This window comes from Saccopteryx leptura, chromosome 1, assembly GCF_036850995.1.
Source record: "Saccopteryx leptura isolate mSacLep1 chromosome 1, mSacLep1_pri_phased_curated, whole genome shotgun sequence".
Lineage (NCBI taxonomy): Eukaryota > Metazoa > Chordata > Mammalia > Chiroptera > Emballonuridae > Saccopteryx > Saccopteryx leptura.
Genome location: NC_089503.1, coordinates 10249730 through 10271754, shown reverse-complemented (window position 1 = coordinate 10271754; position 22025 = coordinate 10249730). Strand labels below are relative to the sequence as shown.

General features: G+C 48.4%; 1 long non-coding RNA gene across 1 annotated transcript in view; it reads right to left on the bottom strand.

Moving 5' to 3' along the window:
- LOC136388736 (uncharacterized) overlaps nt 1-21633 on the bottom strand; it is a 49502-nt gene extending 27869 nt beyond the window's left edge. Inside the window, exons 1-2 of the long non-coding RNA XR_010748211.1 lie at nt 21493-21633; nt 10032-10146 (exon numbers count right to left, since the gene is read on the bottom strand). This is a non-coding gene — a long non-coding RNA (uncharacterized lncRNA). The remainder of the gene's footprint in view (nt 1-10031; nt 10147-21492) is intronic.
- Nucleotides 21634-22025: the final 392 nt, after the last annotated feature.

Genomic DNA, 22025 nt, shown 5'->3' with positions numbered 1-22025 from the left:
CACCTTACGCCTCCCTGCGGTCCCTGAGGTCCCTGCGGCCAGTGTGTGTGAAGCCACAGCAAGAAATCCCAGTTCTCTTTCTAGAACTGGCTCTCCAAGTGGGTGATCCAGCCCTGTGTGCAACCTTGTCCTTTTCCCTGTTTTGTTTGAAACCATTCTTGAAAGTCTTCCAGAGTGGCCTGAGGGAGTATTCATCTCAGTAATTTTTCACTTCAATAAAAAGTGACGGCAAATTTGGCCAGGGCCGGGGGGCAAGAAGCCACAGGGAGAGGAAGGTAGGACGCCAGGTGCCCTTCTGGCTTGGACCTGCCAGGTCTGTAGAAAGGCAGCAGACTGTCTCTCCCCATTTCCAGAAAGAGGGCAGCAGGGAGGGCTGGGGAAGCCCGGCTGGCCCCGGCCCGGCTCCCTGGCAGGCGCGGTGGCCCTCCGTGCCTGGCTTGTGCCGGCCGGGCGAGCAGGCTGGACCGAGTGGCCGGCTGTGCTGAATTCCTCTTCGTGACTAATACTTGAGGGTGGGAGAAAATAAAGCTTAAGGGTTAAACAAGATTGCTGATTGTGACAGAGTTTATTCAAGGTGCTTCAGTGCAGAGGTTAACCAAGCACACTTGGGCTTAGCAGAGAGCCTGGCCCTTTCCCAGGGGTCCTGAACTCCACAGAGTGACCTCTGTCCCCAAACAAGGCTTTCTTTCCTAGCTCTCTGCTATGCAAAGAATTCTACATGCGGGGAAAAAAGAAATCCCCCTGGATTTGCTGCTTTCTGATCTGACCAAGTTGGCATGTGTGGCACTGAGGAACGCTCCTCGCCGAGCAAGGACAGCCGTGCGCAGGAAAACAGGCCTGTGAAAATGACGTCTGCACCTTCCCGGGGTAACCATGTGGAAGAGCCGTGCAGCTGGCGGCGGTGCTGGGCTGACCTCTCACCATGAGGTCACTTGGATGAGAAGGAAGGCGTTACGGGCTGAACTGTGTCTCCCCCCAACCCCAAATTCACCTGAGGAACTCCTAACTCCAGCACCTCGGAATGTGACTGTATTTGAAGATATGTCTTTAAAGAAGTAATTATCCCGACCTGTGGTGGCACAGTGGATAGAGTGTCAACCTGGAATGCTGAGGTCTCCAGTTCAAACCCCAAGGCTTGCCTGGTCAAGGCACATACAAGGAGCAACCACAAGTTGAGGCCTCCCACTCCTTCCCCCTTCTCTCTCTCTCTCTCCTTCCTCTCTCTAAAAATCAATAACTAAAATCTAAAAAAAAAAAAATAGTAATTAAGTTAAAAATAAGGTCATTAGGACTCTTCAAACGCTTTGTCCTTCCAGATCAAGTTTAAACCCTCTGCGGAAATGTTAAGACCTTTTACGATCTGTCCCGCCCTCCTGCCCTGCCATCTTCCCTGCTGCTCTCCAATACATGCCCATTGCAAGTGAGGTTAATCTCATCTTCCCTCTTGGGGTCTGCCATGCCTACTCCAATCCTCAGCCATCAATCAGACTGTCACCGTGCGGTGGGGCCTCTAACTCCTCAAAGCACAGCTCAAGTGTCCCCTCCTTCGCAAAGCCTTCATCAGAGCCACTGCATGTAGCATTTGAGAGAGAAGACTCCGGAGCTAGCCAGCCTGGATTCAAATCCTGGCCTCGCCCTTGATCAGCTCCCTATGACGTTGGGCAAATTTCTTCATCTCTCTGTGCCTCAGACTCCTCCGTCGTAAAATGGGGATATGAGTTCACCTACTTCCCAGGGTTGCTATGAGGATTTGCAGGAGTTAAGTCACATAATGTATTGGTATCATGCCAGACACATAGAACATGCTTGATAAGGGTTAGGTCTCATTTTATTTTTATCGTTACCTAACCACCCGCCCCTCTTCAGTATTCTTTCCCCCTGACTCTCTGCCCCTGATATAGTAGAGAACACATCACTCAAGCACTCAGTTACACTCGATCATGTACTGGTTCCTGCCATTTCAAGTGTAACAAAGCAGAACAAGAACGTTTTATCTGCAATCTGAACACCAATAAGCAATAAATGGCTTATTCACGAACGGAAAGCACTCCTCATTCCCAACATGCAGAAGAAGTAGGGGAACTTGTCCCACTTCCTCCTGGAAGCACTTAACCCCTAAGAGACCTGGCAGGGAAAAGATGGAACAAATTGTAAGAGACATTAAGACAGGAAAACGCCCACAGAATGGTCCTAAAGCTCATCCATCTGGTGCATCTGAATACCAAAAAGATGACATTTGAAAGACAGAGCTTTCACACCCAGAAGTGCTCTCGGTAATAAGATAGTAGGACACATTTTTTAATAGCTTTTTCTTTTCTTTAAGAGATCAATTTGCCTGAGCAGTTGGGGGTCTGTAAGAGGTAAATGAGCTGGAAAATTACCTAAACGGCTTGTCTGGCCAACCTTTTCGTCTCGTCTCTGGTACAAGGAGCATTGGGAGGCTGCCAGGCTGCCACCGACCCTTTTATTAAGCTATCTCCCCGAGAGCTGTCTGGAGGGCGGCCTGATCAGAGGCAGGGACCTCAGCCTGCATCTGCTCTCCCTGAAATTGAACAGCACCCAAGTTACGGTAGACCCCCCAAGGCCAGGGTCCAAGGGCCACTAGTTGGCGATAATGTGGGGTGGGGGGTCCCTGATGCTGTGTGGGTTCCCAGCACTCCTTCCAGGAGCCATCTGGTTTACCGCCCAGACCACTGAAGTTCATGAGTTAGTCAGTCATAGCTCAAAACAATACAGAAGTCACCCGGCACTCAACTTTTTGGGTCTCCGTTTCCTCAGCTTTAAAATGAAAGAGTGCCTGCCTGACCTGCGGTGGCGCAGTGGATAGAGCATCGACTTGGAATGCTGAGCCATTACATGTGGCTAATAATAATACTTACTTCGTACTGTTATTTTTTATTATTATTATTTATTCATTTTTAGAGAGGAGAGAGAGAAACAGAGAGAGAGAAGGGGGGAGGAGCTGGAAGCATCAACTCCCATATGTGCCTTGACCAGGCAAGTCCAGGGTTTCGAACCGGCGATCTCAGCATTTCCAGGTCGATGCTTTATCCACTGCGCCACCACAGGTCAGGCTTCGTACTGTTATCGATTAAAGTGTAAAGCACTTTGCATGGGACCCAAAGCATCTTAAACAAACAAAAAAAGGTTCCACCTGGTGGAGTTTACCTTGCCAAAGAGAAGACAGATCATCAGAAATAATAAACAAAATAAATAAAAGTCAGATTTCCTCGAAAGCATAGGAGAAGAATATGAAGAAAAATCAAGCAGGGTAAATGGAACAGCGATGGAGACGTGACTTTTAGGAGGGGTCCTCAGAAAAAGGCCTCCCAAAGAAGGCGAGCCTAGAATGGACATCTTAGTAAATGAAGTCACTTTGAATCCTCATCACCAGGGCTCTGGGCTCGATACCAACAAAGGATTTCTCCTGATGTCCAAAGGGGCATTTCTGCACAACATACCTCACAAAACAGAATGTCAGAGCTGGAAGAGAACCAGATTCTCACTCATTTTATAGATGAGGAATTGAGACACAGAAAAGTGAGCCGACACACCCAGGGTCACAGTTAGCGCAGAGACAGAGGTTGGGACAAACTCCAGCCTCCTAACAAAGACCAGCCTTCTGGCTCTTGTGTCTGTTTCACACCCTCGTTGCCTCTGACTGACTCGGACCCACATTCCACCGCTGCCTGGAGCCGGAAGGGTTTCCAGCACTGAATTTCAGCCTGCAGTGTAATTCACTATTAGCTGTGACTATTTCTCAAGCAAGCACCTTTCACAGGGGAAAAAAAAAAGTACAAATTTTCAAGAAGACACCTACGAACCAGTGCACCCCAGTTTGAACAAGTAGGAGTTAAAGGCCATCGTTTCCGGTGGCCACCGGGTACCAAGAATGCCATACACGCAAATGCTAACGCCACACTAGAGCCACGCAGGTGGCGCAGCCTGGCTGGGAGGCAGTCATCAAAACATCAAGAATCGCCCTGGCCGGTTGGCTCAGTGGTAGAGCGTCGGCCTGGCGTGCAGAAGTCCCAGGTTCGATTCCCAGCCAGGGCACACAGGAGAAGCACCCATCTGCTTCTCCACTCCTCCCCCTCTCCTTCCTCTCTGTCTCTCTCTTCCCCTCCCGCAGCCGAGGCTCCATTGGAGCAAACATGGCCCGGGCGCTGGGATGGCTCCTTGGCCTCTGCCCCAGGTGCTAGAGTGGCTCTGGCTGCAACAGAGTGACACCCCGGAAGGGCAGAGCATCGCCCCCTGGTGGGCAGAGCGTTGCCCCTGGTGGGCGTGCCGGGTGGATCCTGGTCGGGCGCATGCGGGAGTCTGTCTGACTGTCTCTCCCCGTTTCCAGCTTCAGAAAAATACAAAAAAAAAACATCAAGAAACAATTTCCATCCTTCGTTTCCTTACATTGTCATTGAAAGGTGAAGACAAAAGTTTGCATTTTGTAGACTCTTTGAGCCCCTGAGAAGAAAGCCGCAGAGCCCGGTGTGAGGAACACGACATATGGTGCGTCTCTGAAGGGCTGTTTATTTCAGGGTAAGTCCTAGCAGCAATCTGGCATTTACAGGAACCGCTGAGGCTACCAGGGCTGCAAAATGATCGACCCCTTTCGTTTTGTTTTGCAGGTGCCCTGGGCCAGAAAGGTGACGCTGCCAGGGATGCAGAAACATCCATGGACTATTAAGCTGGGCACCTCAAAGCACTATCCATTCACTCCTTCAACAGATATCTAATCGAACACCCACTACGTGGACAGGACAAGCTTCTGGTAGCATGAAGCTTCCGCTGTAGTGAGGAAGAAGGACATGAGCAAACTGAAGAGGTACATGTCAGAGAGCAGTGAGTACCTGGCTTTAAGGATGGGTCCCTGCGCTCCCAGGAAGGAGCCTTCCTTCCTTGTTAATTTACGTAAAAAGGTAAAAAGTCGAAGGCCTCTGTGAAGTGACATTGGGGGGGTGAGGAAATTGTCCAGGGAAGAACATTCCAGGCATAGTTCCCAGCAAACGCAGAGCCCTGAGGTGGAACGGCCAAGAGCTGTGGGGTCAGAAGAGCAGACCTTTGCAAGCACCTGAGCTTTGCCTGGAGTGAGACCGGAGCAATGCAAGGTCATGAATGAGCAATGACATTTGACTAATAGTTTTAAAAGGGTCACACCTGTTGCTAGGAAGAGACCAGACGGTGACCAAGGCAGAAACCAGGAGGCTGGTTAGGAAACAAGTGTCATAATCCAGATGAGAGATGGGGGGGGCCAGGTTGGGGCACTGACGGTGCAGATGGGGAAGGTGACGGGACTCGGGATACAGAAGAGTTCCTGATGGGAATTGCTGATGGTCCGAATATCAGGCGTTGAGGAATTAGAGGAGCCAGGATGATGCCAAAGTTTCAGCCTGAACAGCCTGAGGGTAGAATTGACTTCTACGGAGATAAAGTCCGCAGGAGGCCCTGGGGGCTGGGGGGAGAAGAAGGTGGTAAAGAGAGAATGTTCCCACATGCTGTTCAGGCTCTGTTCTGGATTTATACAGCCAGCCTGTATGAGAGATGAATCGTATATGGTCCAGCAATCCCACTTCTGGGAACAAACGCAAAAGAATGGAAAGCAGGGGCTCACGCGGATACTTGTACACCCACGTCCATAGAAGCGTGATTCATAATAGGCGAAAGGTGGGGAAAAATCCAAACGGCCATCAAAGGGGAGAATGAACAAACAACATAGGGCATATACATACAGTAGAATATTATTCAGACTTTAAAAGGAACGGAATTCTGATACCTGCGACAGCATGGATGAACCTTGAAGACATTATGCTAAGTAAAGTAAGCCAGACACCAGGGAAAAATATATAAGGAACCTAACACAGTTAATTTCATAGAAACAGAAAATGGGATTGTGGTTCCCAGGGGCCAGGGGGAACGGGGAAGGGGAAGTCCATGTTTCCTGGGGACAGAGTTTCTGCTTGGGGAGATGAACACGTTCTGGAGACGGACAGCGGTGATGGCTGCACAACAACGTGAACGTACTTAAATGCCACTGACCTGTGTACTTAAAAGTGGTTAAAATGGTAAAGTTTATTTATGTGTATATCGCAATTTAAAAAAAAAAATAGATGAATATCTCACAGGTTAGTCCACCAGCAAGGGCTCTATACGGCTTCAGATATTTATAAATACAAGCTCAAAAGAAAAACTACCCTAGCGTTTCCCCGTGTCCACTGTGAGTACAGGAATACCCCGCACCCATTCCCCCAAGGGGGCTTCCGGACGGGGGCGTCGCAGGGAGGGCAGGGCGAAACGGAAGTCTGCTGCAGGTGGAAAGCATAATATAAAAGAGGGTAAAGCCCTGGCCGGTTGGCTCAGCGGTAGAGCGTCGGCCTAGCGTGCGGAGGACCCGGGTTCGATTCCCGGCCAGGGCACACAGGAGAAGTGCCCATTTGCTTCTCCACCCCTCCGCCGCGCTTTCCTCTCTGTCTCTTTCTTCCCCTCCCGCAGCCAAGGCTCCATTGGAGCAAAAGATGGCCCAGGCGCTGGGGATGGCTCTGTGGCCTCTGCCTCAGGTGCTAGAGTGGCTCTGGTCGCAACATGGCGACGCCCAGGATGGGCAGAGCGTCGCCCCCTGGTGGGCGTGCCGGGTGGATCCCGGTTGGGCGCATGCGGGAGTCTGTCTGACTGTCTCTCCCTGTTTCCAGCTTCAGAAAAATGAAAAAAAAAAAAAAAAAAAAAAAAAAAAAGAGGGTAAAGCTGGAATGAATTGTCAGAGGAACAAAGGAGGTGGACACAACAGGAACAGGGACCCTGTGGATCAGAAATGGGAGGGGGATATAATGACAGCTTTGGTGACCAAGAGAAAGACATCACACTGGTAACTAGTCCCATGAAAAACTGATAAAGGGACCTAATGACAACAGCTCACATTTACTGAGCACTGACTACGTGGGAGGCAGCTCGCAGCATTGCACGGGTACTAACTGGCTTAATCCTCACAGCCACCACGTAAGGGACAGACTCTAACCACCCCAATTTCAAAGGAGGGAACTAGACTGGACCGAAGCAAGGGGAGCAGAGGCAGGTTTAAGCCCAGGCAGCCCAGTTCCAGGGCGGGGCTCTAACCAGCAGACCACACTGCTCTCAACACCAGGCAGTGTGACATCCGACATACGACTTTCTGGGTTGACATTTGCAGATTCAACTTTCCAGCATTTCCCCCTCAAAATCCGCCTGAGCGTTTAGGACACTGTGTGACCAGTTAAGAGGTCTTGATTCCCAGACTCCGCTGGTCTGAACCCTCACAGCCTCGTCTCAAAGTCCAGCCACCTCGTTGACAGTCCACTCATTTATCAAAGTGACTCTTAATGACAACGGCTGAGAGCGGTGTTGCCACAGAGAAAGCCGACCCGAGCTCTGTTCTGTCCAAACGTGTTTTTAAATATTAAGAGAAATAGCCGATTCCCCTTGAGAAGAGGATTTAGAAAAAAGCCAAAGGCTGACTCAGAGGCGGGCGAGGTCCATTTCTGGCCTCCTCGTGAAGAATGTTGACACCAAACTCCGGCTTCAGCATCCGTGAAAATGAGGGACATGCGAGTTGGTTTCTATGGAAACATCCACAACCAGAGAAAAGCCCCTGACGTGGCCCACAGATGAGTCCCCGGCCAGGATAACTGTCATCTCTCTCCTTTAAACCAAAGACGTGAAGATGAAAGCCACTGCCTGTTGCTCAGAGCTCCTGGGCCTGGGGCATGAGCCCTGTCTCCTCTGGGGCCGGCTCTCAATAAATATTCAATAAATGAATGAACACGACGCATCCAGTGGACAAGTCCTTGGAGGAAAGGGGTCAAATTCTAATCACCTTTAAATCCCCAAACACTTAATAAATGTCGACGGAGTGCTTTGTCCTAGAATAAAGTGCTGCGCTGGGAAGGCAGACACCGTGGAAAGCTAGAATCTGCTCCCAAAAGGGCAAGAGAGGAGAATCGAGCAGCGTGACTGCTGGGAAGCCAGCCAGAAGTTCCTGCTATCTGCCGTCTATTCCACGTGCCAGGTATACTGTGCTGGGGACCGTCCCAGCTTTCCACTGACTGCGAAGTCTAGAGGAAGCCCTGTGCTGCGGGTGCCTGGGCACCTGGGTGCTCTGGGGGAGCACAGCGAACGGCACTGAGCCCCGACTGGGAGGCTCGGTGGGCCCAGGGCGGTGACTCACAGGCCCGGAAAAACAGGGCCAGAAGGAGTGTGGAAGAGCACCGTGAAGGCAGGAGCAGGGACCAGCATCACCGATTTGCCCGCTGCAAGCACTCTGGTTTGGAAGGTGCCCCTGGGAAACTGTGGGTGCTGACACAGAGGCCGGGTCCTGGTGACCTTGTGTGCTAAGCCAAGGATGTGAACTTCCCCCCCAAAGCCAAGAGGAGCCCCCGAAGAACTTTAAGGAGGGGAGTAAGAGAACCTGACTTTTACTTTAGCCGGGCCCCTGCATAAAGCCCACCCCGTCGGCAGAGGAAATGATCTGACATAGGCAGGCCAGTTAGGAGGCCACGGCCGTCAACAACGAAAACCTAAGATGTCAGAGACGAAAAAGAGGTGGCATACTGGTGTGGTGGCCAGGTGGTTAGCAGAGCGGACCAGAGGCAGGGAGAACAAGAGGGGGGTCAGGCCGGCAGGGAGAGGGGCGGAGGGGGTGACCCCGGTGCTGGGAATCTCTGATGTGAGGGCCGAGCCTCAGAGGGAAGGGCTGGCTGGAGAGGTGGCTCTAAGAGGTCACCTGGAGAGAGTCCAAGTGAGAAAAATAAAGACCCTAGGCCAGGTCTGTGGGGAGCTCTGCCCTCGGGGAGCTCTTCCCTCGGGGAGCTTGTGGGAGGAGAGGAGCCCCAGAAGGGAGGGCAAACTCATCCTAGCACGCAGACAGAAAGACAAACGAGATGCCATTTGGCCAGGGGAGGAGAGGGTGACCAGGAGGGAGAGGCCACAGCACCAAGTGCCCAGACACAGCCCTGGGCAGAATAAAGGAGAAGCAGGACCCTTGGGGGGGGGGGTGCGGGAACAAGTGGGAGATGAGGGGGAGAGGCAACCCTGTCCCGCAGTTTGGCTCTATAGGGACAACAGGAAGAGGGGGCGGGGCTGTGGGAGGGGCTTCCCGGGGGAGGGCGTGTACACGTTTATTTGTGAAAAAGAGACACCCATAGAGGTGGGGTGCGGGGGAGAGAAGGGCTCACTGCTGATCGTGAGGGAAGGGGGCACATGGAACCCCTGGAGGCTGGTGCGGATGGAGGAGCGGGTTCCACAGGGCAGGGGGGAAGGTGACAAGGTGATGGGGTAGTCACTCTGCTCCAGCTGAGGTTGCCATGGCAGCTCAGGGAAGATCTCAGAATGTCAAGAGAGATCACACAGTCTGTGAAATCTCCTGACTTTTAAATGTTTGCCACTACTCCCCCCAAAAAAAGTCTGATAGCTGGGCAGGCCACAAACGCAGCTATGACCCAGACTGAGCCAACGGCCCCTCGGTTAGCGCCCTAAGACCCGGGACTTGCACACCCCGTTGTCACTTCTTCGCGTCTCTGCCTCTGTGTGGGCGTCTGCCCTCTGGGAGGCCAGAGAACGCATTTCCGTTACGGGGTCAGAAACACTTTTTCCCTAGACACCGGTCGGTTTTCAACCAGAAGCAGATACTAACCCTTCCACTCTAAGTCCCTGGTCCCCGCCCCACCCTGAGCCGTGAATTTAATGGTTACGGTCCTGTGAGCACGGGACTGTTCCACTACAGACCCACGAACAAAGAGGCCCTTAGACGCATTTGGAGGAGAGAGCTCGTCTATAGTAAGTGCATTTAGTACAGACTCAGAAAAGCTGAAAGAGAGAAGACGACTTGAATTTCTAGGCACTGGAGAGGGAGGGCCCGGCCCCTGGGGTCCTGAGCCAGCGCTCTCCAGGGTGTGACGTCTTGGCCCAGGATGGCACAGTCGTGTGCAGAGGCTCCTTATCTCTGGAGGGAGGGGACCCTGGTCACAATTCAGGCTATCATCCCTTCAGTCCCCACCACCTTCTCTCACCTGCTTTTGGAGCGGAGATGAGAACTGAGAACTGGCCAGGCTTGGCTGGTGGCCTCGTCAGGTCGTCAGGTTTATTCTGGTCTCTGCATTCCAGTGCTGATGGCCGGGGTGGGTTCTAACAACAAGGACAAGGATTATTACCGGGTAACTCAGCAAATCATCCAATTGGTTAACATTTCTCAAACACCTTCTGTGTGTCTACAAAAACCCAGAGGCCCACCTGGACCCCCACCGCACCCCGGCCCAGCTCACGCGGCCCCGGCCAGGAAGCCCTGCCCGTAGGAGCAGGAGCGGTAACAGTCTCCAGAAGGGAGCTGCCACAGCGGGAAGGCGTCTTTCTGTGAAAGTGGACCTCCTACAGAGGGGACAACGCCATCTCAGGCTCATCGGTTCAGCAGACCGAGTCCCGGTCCTCAAGGCTTTGCAGTAGCAGAAGAAAAGAGATGAGACTCAATCCACACTGAGGAGCCAGGTGCCGTCCTAGTGAAGAATGTGTAGAAAGGAGCGCCGGGAGTCACTGTTCACTGAGCTTCTCTGTCCAGCGCTGAGCGGGAAGCCCTGAGGTGTTTCCAATAGGCCGAACTCCTCTAGGAGTTTCCTGAAGCCTTACGTGGCAGACCTCCAATCCAGGGATCACCAGCCCTCACCCTCTCGGAGTTAGAGGTGCCCTCGGGAAGGAAAGCCCACTCAGGCATGGGATTCCCTGGCCAACGCCAGGGTTCTGTCCAGCAGCAACACGGAAACCGGTCGCGGAGGGCATGGGTGCTGTCATCAGCTTCAGCAGACTGTTCTTTTCGAGTGTCCGCTGAAGCTGAACATCATCCCAAGAAGTTACAATTCTTCAGAAGAAAGTAACTTGGAGGCTTATAAATGGAATCAGTTTGGATCTTCAACTTCAAATTATAAATTTTCTTATTTGTGCTCCCTTCTTACAGAATGTCTATCTGTCCTGTCCCAAGCGTGTGGAGGGATGTTGGGGCCACTTAAATTTGTACTCAACCATGAGTAATAAGTACATCCTTCATTAGACTCTCCTAAAGGTTGGGACCATGGGTTAGTCACCTTTGTATCCCTGTTTGTACAGCCAAGCATGGTGTCCCAAGCATTTTGGAAATGTTTGTGGCTTGGATAAAAGACCAATGAGGGAGGGGAGAGGAGGGGAGGGGAGAGGAGGGGAGGGGAGGGGAGGTGTGGGGAGGGGAAGGGAAGGGAAGGGAAGGGAAGGGAAGGGAAGGGAAGGGAAGGGAAGGGAAGGGAGGAGGGAAGGAGGAGAAAGGAGGGAGAGAGGGGAATGGAGGGAGGGGTAGGGAAGGGAAGGGAAGGAGGGAGGGAGGGAGGGGAAAGGAGGGAGGAATGGGAAGGGAGGGAGGGAGGAAGGAGGGAAGGAGGGAGGGAGGGAGGGAGGGGAAGGGAAAAGGAAACTGTGAGTTGAGAGCTTGTAGGAAGAGAGGAGCCCAGGCAAGGAGGGCAAACTCATCTTAACCACACAGACATTAAGACAAACAAGATGTCACTAAGCCGAGGAAGGAGAGGGTTAACAGGAGGGAGAGGGCACAGAACCCAGTGCCCAGGCACTGCACTGGGCAGAATAAAGGAGAAGCAAGAATAGTGGGCGGGGTGCTGGAGTGAGTGAGAGGTGAAAAAGAGGGCAGCGACCCATTCAAACAGGGAGGGAGGGAGAGGAGAGGAGGGGAAGGAGAAATATTTTCAACTGAGTGATGCTTGCATCTCTTTAAAGACCAATGGTACAGAAACCTCCAAGGCTCTTAAAAACCCCACAGAGAAATTCCAGCCCACTGCTTCTTCAAAGTCTACAAGTGATCAAAAATTCTAATAGATCAATCAGGTGTGAATTATTTCACAGAAACGATTTTGCCTTTTCCAAAAAAGAATTTGGTTGAATAATTAAGCAATCAAAAACTCTCCTTCTCTTTTAGTTCAGTTCAGCTTTCAATTACAAAATGAAGCAAAATAATTCTGAGTAACCAAAGAAGAAAAGAATGTTTATTTTCTTTCAGAAAGGATCAAATAATAATGGTAAACACGTCAGCACTTATCATCTGCCAAAGAATTTTAACTTGAATGTTAACTCCTTAATATCAACTCTGAAGGTAGTAGCTGCTATTATTCAATTTCACACAAGAAAAAACTAAGGCAGCATATAAAATTAATATACAGAAGTCTATTGCATTCCTATATGCCAACAATGAAACACCAGAAAATAAATTCAAAAAAATAATCCCTTTCACCGTTCCAACAAAAAAAATAAAATACCTAGGAATAAACATAACAAAGATTGTAAAGGACCTATATAATGAAAACCCAAAGCATTGTTAAGGGAAATCGAAAAAGATATAATGAACTGGAAAAATATTCCTTGTTCTTGGATAGGAAGAATAAGTATAGTCAAAATGACCGTATTACCCAAAGCAATATACAAATTTAATGCAATTCCCATCAAAATTCCAATGTCATTTTTTAAAGAAATGGAACAAAAAATCATCAGGTTTATATGGAACCATAAAAAACCATGAAATGCCAAAGTAATCCTAAGGAAAAAGAATGAAGCTGGGGGCATTACCATACCTGACTTCACATTATATTATAGAGCCATGATAATCAAAACAGCATGGTATTGGCAGAAAAATAGACACTCAGACCAATGGAACATATCGAGAGCCAAGAAATAAAACCACATGTATATGGTCAAATCATCTTTGATAAAGGAGGCAAAAAACACATAGTGGAGAAAAGAAAGCCTCTTCAGTAAATGGTGCTGGGAAAACTGGAAAGCCACATGCAAAAGAATGAAACTCAACTACAGTTTGTCCCCTTGTACTAAAATTAATTCAAAATGGATCAAAGACCTAACTATAAGACCTGAAACAATAAATTACATAGAGGAAAACATAGATACTAAACTCATGGACCTTGGCCATAAAGAGCATTTTATGAATTTGACCTCAAAGGCAAGGGAAGTGAAGGCAAAGATAAATGAATGGGACTACATCAGACTAAGAAGCTTTTGCAGAGCAAGAGAAACTGACAACAAAACAAACAGACAGCCAACTAAATGGGAGATGATATTTTCAAACAACAGCTCAGATAAGGGCCTAATATCCAAAATATACAAAGAACTCATAAAACTCAACAACAAACAAGCAAACAATCCAATAAAAAAATGGGAAGAGGACATGAACAGACACTTCTCCCAGGAAGAAATACAAATGGCCAACAGATATATGAAAATATGCTCCTCTTCATTAGCTATTAGAGAAATGCAAATCAAAAAAACAATGAGATACCACCTCACACCTGTTAGACTGGCTATTATCAACAAGACAGGTAATAACAAGTGTTGGAGAGGCTGTGGAGAAAAAGGAACCCTCATCCACTGTTGGTGGGAATGTAAAGTAGTACAACCATTATGGAAGAAAGTATGGTGGTTCCTCAAAAAATTAAGAATAGATAGAACTACCATATGACCCAGCAATCCCTCTACTGGGTATATACTCCCAAAACTCAAAAACATTGGTACGTAAAGACACATGCAGCCCCATGTTCATTGCAGCATTGTTCACAGTGGCCAAGACATGGAAACAACCAAAAAGCCCTTCAATAGATGACTGGATAAAGAAGATGCGGTACATATACACTATGGAATACTACTCAGCCATAAGAAATGACGACATAGAATCATTTACGACAACATGGATGAACCTTGATAACATTATACGGAGTGAAATAAGTAAATCAGAAAAAACTAAGAACTATATGATTCCATACATAGGTGGGACACAAAAATGAGACTCATGGACATGGACAAGAGTGTGGTGGTTATCAGGGGGATGGGGATGGGAAGAGAGGCAGCGGGTGGGGGAGGGGGAGGGACACAAAGATAACCAAATAGAAGATGACGGAAGACATCTGACTTTGGGTGATGGGTATACAACATAATCAAATGTCAAAATGACCTGGAGATGTTTTCTCTGAATCTATGTACCCTAATTAATCAATGTCACCTCGTTAAAATTAATTATCTAAAAAAAAGAAAAAAAGAAAAAACTAAGGCTCAGAGAGCTTAAGGAATTTGCCCAAGATCATACAGCTAGGAAGTGGCAGAGCTGGGATTTGAACTCGGGCCATCTGGTTCATGAACCCACACTCAAAACTAGTAAGACATCCACTCATGTTTGTAGCATATATTAGAAAATATGAAAAAAAGAAAAAAGTCCAAGCTAAAGTTACCAGAATATCCAGAATAAGAAGTTATCCTAAAGAAAGGATGGCTCTCAGCTAAATATACACATTGCCTCAGAGAGTCCTGCTGGTGTAACTTGTGACCAAAACTAGAGTGCTTTAGAAATAACAGTAATAGTTTTGAAACCAGCGAAACCAAGATTCTGTAGTAGCCGGACTGGATAAATTTGGTTTCAATTCACTTTAGAAAATGAAACAATCAAATCATCAAGCAAATGATTTTGATTTGCTGAAACAAAAATGATATCTGATGCAAATATGAAATTAATCTGAAACCATCAAAACAAGTCACACTGACTGTCTTAACATCCTGTGTTCCGTCTAAAAATGTAAACCTTAGCAGGAAGCCACTCTTAAATCCAGCCATACTGGATGGTGATTCCAATAAATGAGTTAATCTTGTTAGTAACGAAGAGCCATGGTGCCTAGAGAAAACTTTCAGGGAGAAAACCCCTTTCATAGCCAGCATGTTGGTGTTAGCCTGAACACAGAGGCTGAGAGAGCTAGAGGAAAGAACCCACGGCATCAAAAGGGGTGGGGAATAGCCATGAAATTAAACAGCCTAAAATGTCAAATGTCATTAAAGTTTTTCCTTTTAAAATGCACTTCTCTATGGAAAATATTGTAGCAGGTGATAAATGAGCCTGGAGAAGATCAAGTCCCGTGATATTGCCTCAGATGATGGGCTGCTACCATCACCAGAAGATGGGCCTGCTGTCAGGAAAGCCGAGCGAAGGGCAAAACCAGCAGCCTCTGCTGACGTGTTCTGAGCCGATCAAAGGAGAAACCAAGAGGCTGGGGAGCAGAGAATGACTCTGGGGTGTCATGCCAGGACATGGCCGCTGTGTGGCAGGAAAGGACGTAGAGGAAGGGCGGGCTATAGCCGCAAAGAACTTGGAGCCAGTCCAGAGAAGAGAGGATAAGCAGAGGGAAGGGAGGTCATTCTGGGGGGGCCCTCTGAGACCCCAGACTCTCTCTCATGTTCTCTATCTAAAGGTCACAGTAAAATGTGCAGACAAAACTGATACAAAACTATTCTTATCCAAAAGGCTAGAGACCTGATTATTCACCCTGTGTAAAATAGTTACTAAGTAACAGAACACATTGCAGTTAAACAGTGTTATTACTATAATACTAACAATTTCCTGGCCAAGAAGATTGAACTGAAATTTTTCAGTTACTCTTATTGTAACAATGAGATTATAACAAAACAATACCATATACAGATGATGAATGATAAAATTGTACACTTGAAACCTAATTTTATTAACCAATGTCACCCCAATAAATTAAATAAAAATTTAAAAAATAAATCAAGATAGGGTAAAAGGACTGGGGATGGATGAAATAGGTGATAGTGATCAAAAGGTTAAAAAATATAACCTTACAGTTATAAGATAAATAAGTCAGGAATGTAATACACAATATAGCGACTATAGTTAATAATCCTGTATTGTATAAATTGTTAAGAGAGTAGATCTAAAAAGTGCTCATTGCAAGAAAAGTATGTAACTGTGAGGGGATGCATATTATTGCTGTGGTGATCACTTTGTAGCATATACAAGTATCAAATCATTATGCTGTACATCTAAAACTAATAATATTTATATGTCAATTATACTACTATAAAAAATAGAAAATAAAGTTTAATCCACAAAGTGACAAATTACTAGCTGTTTTACACACTTAAATTCTGACATGAAGTTGCCTGACCTGTGGTGGCAGAGTGGGTAAAGCATAGACCAGGAATGTTGAGGTCATCAGTTTGAAACCCCAGTCAAGGCACAAACACTATGAGTTGATGCTTCCTGCTCCTCCCCACCACCTTTCTCTCTCTCTCTCCTCTCTCTAAAAAAAAAAAAAAAAAATCAATAACATAAAGTTAATAAAAATTGTTCTTATTCAGAAGATTTAAAAATCAATATTTTTAGCCTGACCAGGCAGTGGTGCAGTGGATAGGGCATCGGACTAGGACTCAGAGGACCCAAGTTCGAAACCCCAACGTCATCGGCTTGAGCACGGGCTCACCACCTTGAGTACAGGGTCACAGGCTTGAGAGTAGGATCATAGACATGACCCCATGGTCACTGGCTTGAGCCCAAAGGTCACTGGCTCAAAGCCCAAATTCACAGGCTTGAGCAAGGGGTCACTCACTCTGCTGTAGCCCCCGGGTCAAGGCACATATGAGAAAGCAATCAATGAACAACTAAGGTGCCGCAACAAATTGATGCTTCTCATCTTTCTCCCTTCCTGTCTGTTTGTCCCTATCTGTCCCTCTCTCTGATTCTCTGTCTCTGTCAAAAATAAAGATCAATTTTAAAAAATATTTTATTTATTGATTTTAGAGAGAGGAAAAAGAGAGAGCAGGAAGCATCAACTTCCATATGTGCCTTGACTGGGTAAGTCAGAGATTTAGAACCGGTGACCTCAGCGTTCCAGGTCAACATTTTATCCACTGCGCCACCCCAGATCAGGCTAAAAATCAATTTCAAATGTTCCTTCACCTAGCTTTACAATCCTTTTTTCTCATACGGCTTCCTATTCCTTATAGTTTATATGTATTCAGTCAATAAATAAATCAATAACTATTCAAAAGAAAAAAAGAAATCATCATTTTTGGCCAGCATATTGGTAAATAAATAAGTAAATAAAAGAAATCAATAAAAACCAACAAAGGTGTGGCGGCAGAGGCTGTCACACGCGGCAGTGGGACTGCACACGCGTATAGCCTTTCAGGAGGGCGGTGTGGAGTAACTATTAAACTGCGAACGGCACGTGCTCCTCCACCCAGCCGTTCCCTCTCCAGGTATCAGGTGAAGAACGTGTGTGTGGGCTCACAGTGATATGTGCAGGGGTGTTCACAGACACTGGGAACTACTTAAAGGTCTGTCAATAGAGAATCGTTAAATATACAATACCTCCTCTGTGCTCTGCTGCAATATTTCACAACAGTGAAAAGGAATTAAGAAGATCTGTATTTACCTACACAGAACAACTCCAAAACACACTGTTAAACCAGGGTGGGGAGGAGTAAATTGAAAGATAATATAGTACAATCTTATTTATGGGTTCTTGTAACCCGCCAAACTATGGACGTCTGTGTTAACACACAGGTGTGTCCAAATGCATAGAGCAAATGCAGGGTGCCGGTCAGGATGACAGCAGGCAGGGGTGAGCACCAAGGAGGAACGCGCAACTGCGTTGGGAAAAAGAGAAGTCTCGTTTTTACAAAGATGAATTGCTATGTGGTGTGATTAAAAATTAAGTCTTTGGAAATGTGAGTCCTAAAAATGTCTACCTGCCCAATCGAGTGTTCATCGGGGTTGGAAGTATTTTATCAGCTGTGGTCATTTCAACAAGAAGAAGTTTGTTCAACAACTATTTATTGAGCACCTACTATGGGCCAGGCACTGTACTAGACTCCAGGGAAATATTATATATACACCTGCCTCCATGGAATTTATATCCAGTGGCGTTTATGGCACCATCTCTTCTGTGGGGGTCCTCTGGGAGTCCCATAGGTCGATATAATACACCCAGAGGCAGGAGCACGACTGAGGGGGGCTCCAGTCCTCTCTTCCAGGCCAGGGAGAGAGGGAAAGGTGGGAATGGTTTCAGGCTTTAGCACAAGCCCATGGCACCTGGCTGGCCCCCTGTAAACACCCGTAAACATGCTCCGCCTCCGCTCCAACAAACTGCACAGGTTGGGGAGCCTGCAGCTGGGCAGCTGCTGAGACACACCCCAGGGCCCGCGGAGGGTGGAGGGGTGAGAACCAAATGTGGAAAGGGGAAAGGGTGTGGCTGGCTTGGCTCAGGAGACCCTGGCTCCTCCAGGTCGTTAAGGACAGTTCCCTTCCTGCAGGGGGCCACTTAGGATGGAGGACAGTGAGAGGACAGTGAGGGAGTGGAAGTGAGAGCAGGAGGAACGGAGCCCCGGGGAGGCTGCCAGTGCTCCACCTTGGCCAGAAGAGGGGAGAACAACCCTCTTCCTGAGCCATCTGGCACCAGGGCAAGGCCACGTGAGAGCCTGCTGGTCCTCGGCAGCCTCTCTTCTCCTTCCTCCGCTCCCGTCGCCCACACCAGGCCGCCTGGCTCCCTGTCTAAGCTGAACAGAATAAGGGTAGGTGAGGTGACTCCAGAGAGGCGTAACATGAAAAAGCAGAACTGAGACTAAATAAAATTCTGTGGTGATCATTTCACAATATATACATATTGTGCTATATATTGTTATGCTATATGCCTAAAAGTAATACAAGGTTATATGTCAACTGAATCTCAATAAAACTGGAATAACAAAAAGTGGAACTGAGTTTCTGGTTTAACCAAGAGAGGGAACATAAAATTGAAGGTGAGAAGGTTAAGAGAATCCCAGACCGAACTGCATTCACGGAAGGACAGCAAGGAGAGAACCCTTGGCAAACACAAAGGAATGACTCACTACCCGTGAAATTGCAAGCATCCTTGACGAGCCAGTAGGGGAGAGGTTTCAGGCTAGGGCCGCCTTTCCTGAGGCCTTCAAATCACACCTTACGAGCACCAGACAGCCCCACCTGAGCCCAGCCCAGCCAGCTTCCCTCCTATGTCAGTTCACACGGGTGCTGGAAGGCCAGGGTAACCTGATTGGTCTAGAGATTCACATTGCCTGAGAAGACTGGCTTGGTTAATGATCAGGGTCAGGTTTGAACCTGTTCCTGCCAAACCTACGTGCAGTCCCTCCGAGAGCCAGTGGTGAGACACACAGGGCGTGGTAAGCAGCTTGGCATTGCTCTGGTGAGTTATAAAATCCACGGGCTTTAAAATGCAGAGCCTGATGGCCTAAAGACCCATCTCCACTTCATTCTTTTCCACAACTAAGAGAATCGGCTGGGAGACTCCCGACCCACCACTACACATAGTAAATAATCCTTCTATCAGCTGGGAAGCCCTGCTTCCCTCGGGAGACTGCTCTCTGCGGACAAGGAACCAGCACAAGCCACCAGAGTCAGCAGCCATTTGAACAAGTCTCCGTTGGGCTGGGAGTGATGCTTCTCTCTTGACAACTGGATGTGAAACACAGTCCAAACTCCCTGCATCACATTAAAACACACAATTCCCTACCAACTCCCCCAGGAGATTTCTGATCGCAATGCCTCAAAACCTCCTTTCCGGGAGGACTTTGGCCAAGCCGAGAAAGATGCACACATGGACCAGGCCCCAGCCTTGCTGTCCTGGAAGGAGGCTTGGAAATGCTCTGAAAGGCTCGGACACAGCAAACGCTGTCCTGCGCTCACATGTCGGTATTTCACAGCCAAGTGCTTCCCAGCAAAATACACAAGGGCTTTGTCTCATTCTGCAATGGTCTGCACTGGCAACGCAGCCACTGTGGCTGCATCTGTCCAGCTCAAAGGGAACAGCAGGGTGGAGGGGCAGTGAGCTGCCCCACAGGGAAGCCAGCCCATCTCGCTTCAGGCAGAACACACAACTCTCAGCTTCCTAGGATTTCCCGTCAGGAATTTCACTAGGAAGGAAGGGAGGGAAGGAGGAGAAGGAGACGGAACAAACGAAGATGCTTTCTTTGTTTTCCTCTCTTAATAAAGCAAAGTCTGGTCAGGGTACTCAGAATCTCCTCGGAAAAATGCATTTTTTTAATTAATAAGGAATAAAATGATCGACTGGGAACAGAATCATTGAAAGTCACATTTCCCAGATTTAAGTAAGCAATGAGTGACATTTCAGATGTCAGCTACTGGTTTTGGACCAAACTGACCAGTTTGGGAGAATCTTCCTCTTCCTCCACACCCCAGCTTTCTTTCTTTAACTTTAATTATTGGCCATCAAATCTCCACCGCAATTCTGGCGGGACCATCTGGAACCCACACCTGACCCGCCTTTGCCTCCTGCCAACCCCCGCAGGGCTCCCCTGCTCATCGCGCTCCGCCACCCCACCTTTCCCGGACTTCAGTCCTTCACCTGCCGGGTCTCCAAGCATTCGCTTCACCGCCTTTCACCGGACCCAGGCAGCACCGCATGCTGGCGGGGTGTCGGCTATGAAGCGTGTGCTGACTGACAGGCTGCACGCTCTCCATCCTTCACCCAAGCTAAAGCAGACTCCCCAACAGCTCAAGGAGAGCAGCTGGTTTGCAAAACCTTAATCACTTATCTAGGAACTAGTTCTGGTCTGTGTGTGTTTTCTTTACTTGGGGGGGGTTGGGATTTGTTTTTACCCAAAGTATAGGCCAGAGAGAACCAGGTAATGCCTTAGAGAACCAGGAAAATACACAGGAATGGGCCGAAGAGAAGATGGATCACGTGGTGCTAAGGGGAGGTGTATGAAGCGAGGAGATAGTGTTAGGAGGGCTTCCCAGGGCAAGTGCCGGGTGCCCAGTCCTGCGCTGGGGACGTGTGGTGAACAAGCAGACTGCATCCCTCCCTCCCTCACAGAGCTGATGGTCTGATGGGAGAGGCAGACAGACAAGCAACCGGTAACTGATAATTTAATATGAACAGTGCCGAGATCAGGACAGTAGAGAGCAACACGAGAACACAGACAGTGGGAGATATGGGGGTGGGGTGGTCAGGGATGAAGACTTCCAGAAGGAAATGCTCCCTAAGCTGAAACCCAGAGGATGAGAAAGAAAAGCTTGCTTAAAAGCCAGGGGGCCAGAGAAAGCAGAGTATGAAAGAGCTGTGTGGGCCCTGGCCAGGTGGCTCAGTAGTAGAGCATCAGCCTGGCATGTGGAAGTTCCAGGTTCGATTCCTGGTCAGGGCACACAGGAGAAGTGACCTTCTACTTCTCCTCCCCTCACTGTCCCCCTTGTCTCTTGCTCTCTCTTCTCCTCCTGCAGCCATGGCTCAATTGATTGAGTGCATTGGCCCCGAGCACTGAGGGTGGCTCCATGGAGCCTCCGTGTCAGGAGCTAAAAATAGCTCAGTTGCAAGCATGGGCCCCAGATGGGCCGAGCATCAGCCCCAGACAGGGGTTACCAGGTGGATCCCTATAGGGGCACATGCAGGAGTCTGTCTCTCTATCTCGCCTCCTCCCATTTAAGTAGAAGGAAAAAGGAAGAGCTGTGTGTGAAACAACAGGCCAGCTTGAGTCTGCCGGGGTTGACAATGTCCTGAGTCCGAAGTAGAAGAGTACTCTGGAGACTGGGAGAGCACCCGCCCCCGGGGCCTTGCTCAGAGTCCCATCCAAGACCTTTTCTTCTCTGAGTGAACCTACCTGCGGGTCAGGCCGTCTCTGTAAAGCATTCTTCTCCAGCTTCTCACTCTCTTATGTAGTGAGAGCTAACCAGTGACCATGAATGCAAAACAACGGAGAGTCCAATCCATGTCAGGGCAGAGGGAGCCGGAGACACGCCCCACTCCCCATGTTTTTTCCTGTACTGCTTTCTGCCGCCAGAAAAGCCCTACCAAAGGTTCTCCGTGATTACGTAACAAGGACATGGCAAGCAAACTTGGGCAGACACACGGGATCCAACCGTTTCCCCTTCAGAAATCATAAAACACCGAAAATGAGAGTTGGCAGGGCACGCCACGCAGGCTTTTTCACTGGGCTTGCTGGCGAGGTCTGGAATCACCATCCAGTGGCAAGAACCCTATTAATCCAAGGTGTTTATTTCCTTTTGATAAACAGTAATATGTAATTTCCCATTTTTAGAAACAATCATTACTTCAAACAAGGAGCCCTTACCAAAAACAGTACTTAGAATGAGTGGTTTTTCTCCATATGAGGACAGCAGCTCAGTAAAAAAT